At 37.1% G+C, this 7,365-nt stretch overlaps 1 pseudogene; it reads right to left on the bottom strand.

Moving 5' to 3' along the window:
* Positions 1-275: 275 nt before the first annotated feature.
* Positions 276-7,365, bottom strand: part of LOC104464255 — a 16,807-nt pseudogene continuing 9,717 nt past the window's right edge.

Genomic DNA, 7,365 nt, shown 5'->3' with positions numbered 1-7,365 from the left:
GGGGCAAGCTGTCTGCCTGGTGGAGACCATGACAAAAAACAGCAGTCACAGACTACCAATAGAGAGGTAGGACTCACAAGCGAGGAGGGGCAGAATTCCTGTGCCCTGCTGCACAACCTCCCACACCCGCTGCTGCAGCACCTGGTCTTTAGTTCTTCCCTCCTTCTCAGAGGAACCCTTCCTGCTCGCTGGGCTCCTAAGGCTGTCTTGTGAGGCTTCTGCACCCAGCAAAACTTCAGCATCCCACTACACGAGCCACAGATGGTGCCCCTGACCTGTGTACTCGCTGTGGGTGGAGAGCTAGCTCTCCGCCCTCCCGGTAAAAATTTAAGGACTGGGGGAGGGGTGGTGACTGCGGTTGCCCCAGCAACTCCCGTGCCACGTCAGCCTCTCGTGGGAGAGCTGGCGGCAGGAGGTTGCTGTCTCGGGGTTTTCCTGGCGAAGGAGTCTCCCAAAAACCCCACTGTGCCTCGTGATCAGTCGGTCTGTCGGAGCTGGGTTGGCTCGGAAGCAGCTGATCTCGGCGACTGAGACCACAGAGGTAACAGGACATCTGGTCTTGGTTAAGGAAATGTAGTTTTTGTGACAAGTAATCTGTCAGGGAAAGAAAGTAGACCCAGAGGTGTATTGTGAATGCTTCAGACTTGCGGGAAATATGCACACTGAAAGTGAAAAACCAGTCTCAGAATTATGCTGGGGAAATGAGAGAGAAGGCCCTTATACATATGAAACCATTTGGATCCCAGAATAAAATTTACAATTTATCATCATCTACTGAACTTACATCTACATTTTAGTAAAATAGTACAACACTAGGAAACAAGTTTTCCATTAGCCAGCACAGTTAGCAGGATAACACACAAATTAGCCAACAGAAAACAACAGAGGGAACTTGAGCATCTCCTTGACTGCTCCAAATTCACTGGTTATTTAAGATGGCAATTAGTAGAGTGAAAAATTCTCCTTTTAGGTTGACAGTCTTTTTCTGTGTGGAGAACTGGATCTTTTCCCCCTCTGCTTCCTTTGAAAAATGTCTGGAAGTGTCAGTGTTGTCCACCTTTCATATGATCGCCCAGAGCACACATTCAAGATGTAACAGATATAATTTCTGTGGCTTCCTCAGCCTGAGGCAGTTTAAACCTGCATTTCCCAGGAGACTGACTTAACCAATGGAAAGGGAGGGAGCTTTCTCTCCAGCCCTTCTGACAGAGCTTTGACACTGCAGCTAAGAATTTAAGATTTATGGGATGAGTGAGAATAAGCACAAGAAGTTCCCTGCCTCTCAACCCACTGATGGGACCATTCATCTGAGAAAGTGGGGTTTTTTTTTTGCAGTTTGTTTGTATATTATGAAACGGAAAACACATCAGCAGTTATAAGAGCAGAAATCAGATTTAAGGACTTTCATGCTCCCAAATTATCTCAGTTATCAGGCTACCAGGTCATGCTTGCTCTTTTGCCTTCTCTATGTCCCTAAGGGTCTTTCATATTTTTCAGCATAGTTTACAGAACTAGCAAATGTGGAGAACCTATCTTCCTTCTTTCCCAGGATGGTGGTTAGATTCTTCTTTTGAGAGAGGAGAAATTAAGACTTGAATCCAGAGAAAGTATTTAGAGATGAAAAAAGACACAGAATCTAGTGTTTTACCATCTTGAACATAAAATCTAACCACTAATCTGTTACGTAAAAATGAGCGCAAACAACTACATCCCTGTCACTACCTCTGTATATTACCAGGTATTATTCCAGAGATTTTACACAAAAAATGATGTGACTGTTACTCTGAGCTTCATTAACTCTTATAGTGTAGGTTAGCTGTGGTCAAAAACTGGTTCAGGTACTTCTCAAGACATAGACACAAGACCATTTGTCTGAAGTAGTCATAAACAGAAGAGAGCCTTGACAATTCTGGTAATGACCAGGTATGGAACTCTGGGTGTGTAACACATTTTATTACTTAAAAAATGAGTACGTATTTTTCAAATACCTATAGAGTTAAGCAGGGTTTTAACTCACCTTGAACTTGACCTCTCAATTGGTCTTCTGGGCTCAAATGCTTACCAGGTCCACCTTCAATGCCAATGTTTTAAAAAAGAAAACAATAGTTTAAACTCAGACAAAAATTGTAAAAAATAATAATTTTGGGAGATATCTGAAATATTTTTGTAGTGGCTGATATTTCTTGTATACGTGCATACCATTGCACCATATAGTAGTTTATTTTTGTTAAAGAAGCCAAATGTCTATTGCTCTATTGTTTTTTGGTTTCTGCATTGGTATCTTTGATTATATCAAGATAAATAGGTATATTAGTCTTCTGTCAGTAACAGAGATTTGTGAAAGTAAAATGTTTCTTGACAAAACAAAAAAAATAACATTACAATATGGTCATTATAAGCTAAATTAAACTATTTGCATATGGAATGTGTCTTTTAATTTTAAAATTTAGTCCAATGATTTTTCTTCCAAATTGAAATGTGTTTCACAGTAACACAATCCCAATTAATAGATATTTTTCAGATTTCATATCAGAATAATTGACCAAATTAAAATTTTCTTCCCTATCCAGTAGAAACTTTTAATAAAATGAAACAAAGAATCTTAACATGTTATATTTCATAGCCACACACAGAGTCATGACTTGTAACCGTATGTACTACTCAATTTATTAACACTATAATTAAGATTACTTGTCCTTCTTATTATATTTATGATTCCACTACAAAAAGTGTAAAGCTCTGAGATACATGCAGCAGTTCAATTTACTCCCGTGGAACTTAGATCTTGTTGAATCAAGGCTATGAGGATGATGACAATGTTAGTACAGACATATTTCTTGAAACAGTTCATTTCCTCTTTCACTTTTTAATTATTAATGGCTTTGTAGCAAGCTTATTTGCTACACTTTCAGGCCTTTTGAAGACTATTTCTTCTGCACTTAAAAGAATATTGTCTATTTAGATTTGACAAAACATTTTAAGGTTTTGATTCAGAGAGACATCGCTACGCTGCAGCTGTGCTTAAGAATCTGGTTTTTGAAGTTAAACTGCAACCAGGCTGCTTCCTGTGGTGGGGAACCCAGAAGAGAGCATGTAAAGCCAAGGACTGACTGGATGATGAAGGAAGAAGGGTTACTCAGTTAGAGCATTCCATTCTGTTTATCACATTTATGGTCATCAAGTGATGATTACATAATAATGTCAATTATTAATTGAGAAAGAAGGCTGCACAATTACTGTTTCTTTAAAATGATATTCATGTTCTAACAGTGTGCATTCAGAAAACTGCAGCAGAGCCAAGCAGTCTGAAACCAAGGATGTACTAATCAAGGTATACAACAAAAGTGTTTATCAGATACATTAGGGAGAAGGGGAAGGAGAAAGAAAAAACCCTCTGACCAACAGGAGGTCTGAAAATCCCTTTTACTGAAAACACAGAAGGAACTTTTGAAAAGAGGAGATAAGTAGATATAGTAGAAAAGATATTGTAGAAAGGTCTGGAGTTTTCCTTTGTGTCCTTCCTGTCTCTGATAGTGGAGAGTAGATGTCAGTATAACTCAGGAAACAGCCATCAGATCAGGAGTATCCTTTGCTCTATTAAGGACTAATTTCTGAAAAAGAAGTGAGTTATACACTGTCTTTTAGGGACTGTTGCTTTTAAAGTAGTATTCAGTTTTCTTCTTTTTTTCTTTTTTTCTTTTTTTTTTTTTTTTTTCTGTTGAGGATGTAGGAACTAAAGTATCAGTAAACGTCAAAGATTAGGAGCAAAGAACTTTTCTGTACTGTAGTTTGTTCATGTACACACACCACCGACAACAAATTGCTAAAAGGAGAAAAGTTTTGGGTTTTGAGAACTGATCAAAGATCAAGACTGCATATTCAATTAATTTGCAGGTCATCTTTGCAGTTGATTAGAATAAAAACTACTGTGAGATTCTGAAGTGATGTGGAAAGAAAGTAGACTAGTAACCTGAGGCAGATTTACTAGAAAATCAAGCAGCACCGTTAACCTAGCTAATGAGATAATAAAAATAAAATAGAAAATCCTATTAAAGGACTAAAGAAATCCTAGAAATCCACATGCTACCTAGGCTTTAGAAATATGATGGGTAAACAGTATCAGTGTAGTCAAAAATACTGTGTAGACCATGAGGCAAATGAGTTTATAGATGTTCATCTGAAATGTGTTTTGTCTGCAAAATTGCAAGTTTATAACAATAATTTTTTGCAAACTTGTATTGATTCTGAAGAAAACCAGTTTAGTCCTTTGGAGTTTGCCATTAGCTAACCCAAACTGCATCAGTGTGGGGTGAGGTGTGGAGTATCGAGAAGAAATGCTATAAAAAAGTCACATATACCCATGTCATGGTTTCAGCTGAGACGGACTTAACTTTCTTCATAGTAGCTAGTGAGAGGCTATGTTTTGTATTTGTGCTGAGAAGAAAACTGTTAACAGTGATGTTTATAGTTCTTGCCGGGACAGTCAACGTCTTTTCAGCACCTCTGCTGTGCCTCTGTGTGCAGGTGCAGGTGAAACTGTGAGCCCCTGTACTGAGCATTCATTAGAAATAATAGAGACAATAGTAGAAATATGCTATTGTCTCACACACCTTGTTTTACAAAGGCCATACTGGAATCAAATTAAACATTGCATTCCCAATTTGACCATCTGTGATATAATTTTCAGTCCTCATGTACTGCTTAAAAATGCATCACTTAAGTCTGGTAAGGAGGCTGTGTTATGTTTCTTACAGTAAAGTTGTATAAAATGCTGCTAGTTTTTCTGCAGAAAGCTCTATCAGAGACAAAAGCTGAGGCCAAAAATGTGCTAATTAAAAGGAATGCAACAGAAAGATGAATAAAAGACTTCATGGTGAGGGGAAAAGAAGGTAAAGTGAGCTCCCTCAGTATCAGGAATACATCTATGGGAAGGCAATATTCTGAGGAGAAAATAAGCAAGACTTTTGAGGTGTTTCCAACAGGAATACCTCAGACATGATAATCATCCAGATTAACCTCATGTATCTTTTGCACTCTTAACGACAGAGTGATCACTTTGTGCATACTTTTGAGAAGTCTTTGTCTCCCGGCTATCATATATTCCTGAAGAGGGGACATTGTAAGTCAAATGGAGATCTGAAAATCAAGTATTTAGATTTAGGGGGGCTGAGGTGAACTGTGGAGTCTGCCTTCCAAGAAGGAATACTAGGTGGTGAAACCCTGCCCAGAGTGTGAAACTGTAAGCTAAAAGGACATGCCTCTGTCTCTTGGATAGGTGCTGGTGGGAAAGCAGCTGAGTTATTAAAAATACGTGGCTCTTATATCTTGATCCATGGCCAGTTGTCCAACCCTTTGGGATAAACCAGTGCAGAACAAGTGTTATCTTAGATCTCCATGTCCCAAGTGATACAGTGGGCAATGTGAACTGCAGAAAATCTAATTGAGCTTTATATAAAAATCATACTGTATGAAGACCTATTTTAATCTTATCGTTTAAAACATTCTTAGTTTATTACTACAAATATGCAAATTAGAGAGAGAGAGTATTTTCTATGAATGAGAATATTTGGGTCAGTTAATTCATTAGAGTTGCTCTAGTTGGTCCGCATTATCAATAAATTTTAATTATATTCTCTCATACAATTACTTTAACTTCTCTAGAATAACATAATGTCTCGTTTGTTTAGTCAATTAATCAGTTATATTTTATATATTGACATAACTTTTATTCACAGTCCTAGCAAAAGCAGAATTATCCTATGGCAATCTAACAGTTAAACTACCTATGTGCTGAAAAAATGTAAGGACAAGAATACTTAAATGAAATAACAAAATTGTCTTTAAAAATTATATTTATTTAGGGTTTATATTACAAGCAGGTTCTGGACTCCTCCTTACCTACACAGAAAGATAACATGAATATTGGTGTATAAGCTTTAAAAAAAAATAATATTTTAAGACAGCTTATATTGTGCACATTTTCTGATTGTCTGCTCATATTCTTAAAGCATAAATTAATTTCAGTAAATATCTTCCCTAAAGCACTCTAAACTGCCAGCTCATCGTGATCCAAGTTATTTGCTCTAAATAATTTATCTCCACATAAAGCCAACACAAAATTTGGTCTAGCAATTAGCATGACAGGGTTGCTGTTGTAAGATACTCCTACTATAGGCTGAGCCTGATATGCTCTCTGAGAATGTGATGGACTGTTTAACAACAAATCTATCTGTCACTGACAGCAGTCTGCTCCGGTACCATTCTGTGAATTAGATAGGTCAATTACTTGTGCAGCTTGGTTAATACCTCAAGAACTGTCTTTATGTACTTAAATAAGAGATGGAAGTATGCTTAAGCTGAGTTTGCATCCCCTTTGTGCTAGATGTCTGTAAATATTTCATTGAATAAGCTTATTGGCAGGATGTTCACGAAAGCCAGTTTTAAGTTCGGATTAAGGAATATGAACATTGAACCTTAAAATATGAATATTTGTCCCATACATTCAATTCTCAGAATTATACATCTAATTAAGAAACAGATGTCATCTGACTAGACACAAACATGAGCAAATTACTTTACGAGAAAATTCAATTTTTTTACTCTTTTCAAAATGTATTTAGTAAATTTTCAGCACTCTCCATCAAGTCAGAAAAAGTAAGAAAAACCAATAACAATAAGAAGCAAAACAAAATAGAAAACAAGTTCTTTTTGACTAATTTAAATCTGACATACTTTATCCTTTAATTTAAATGCTGCAAGCCAAAACACAGGAATTTTCTAGGAAACTGAACCACCAAAAAATATCCAGTCTTTACTATGAAGCACATGGTGAGTGTGGTATTTCCACGAAAACCAGATACAGAGTCCTGAGTCGAAAGAAGAGTTTGAAGTCACTCTCGCAAGTAAATGTATCACATAACAAAATAAAAAAACTCCTATATTCATTGAGTATTGTTTATGCTATCAGAAATTTAATTTTATTTTGTGTGTATGAAGGTATGTGGGTCAATTGTAACTCCATATTACTAATCATAGAATCATGATTAGAAGGGACCTTAAAGATCATCAAGTTCCACCCCCCCTGCCACAGGCAGGGACACCCTCCACTAGAGCAGGTTGCTCAAAGCCTCAGCAAAGCCCCTTTAGTTAAGGGGAAAGAAATACACAATTTATAAACCAAGTCCAACCCACTCTAACATGCTGTCAGTTTGTTACCATACTTTAAACTCTCCTTGGCAATAAATCACTACATTTATCTTACAGACTATTCCTGCAACATCCTCATTACAGTTGTTGTCAAGCCATTTTCCACAGTTTCCACATTCTAGTCCTTTCATAAGGCAGCCTTCCGGAACTATAAGCACC

The sequence above is a fragment of the Pterocles gutturalis genome, unplaced genomic scaffold, assembly GCF_000699245.1.
Source record: "Pterocles gutturalis isolate BGI_N339 unplaced genomic scaffold, ASM69924v1 scaffold9088, whole genome shotgun sequence".
NCBI classification, from domain to species: Eukaryota; Metazoa; Chordata; class Aves; order Pterocliformes; family Pteroclidae; genus Pterocles; species Pterocles gutturalis.
The sequence above is the reverse complement of the archived record's forward strand: the minus strand, read 5'-3'. Positions and strand labels throughout refer to the sequence as shown.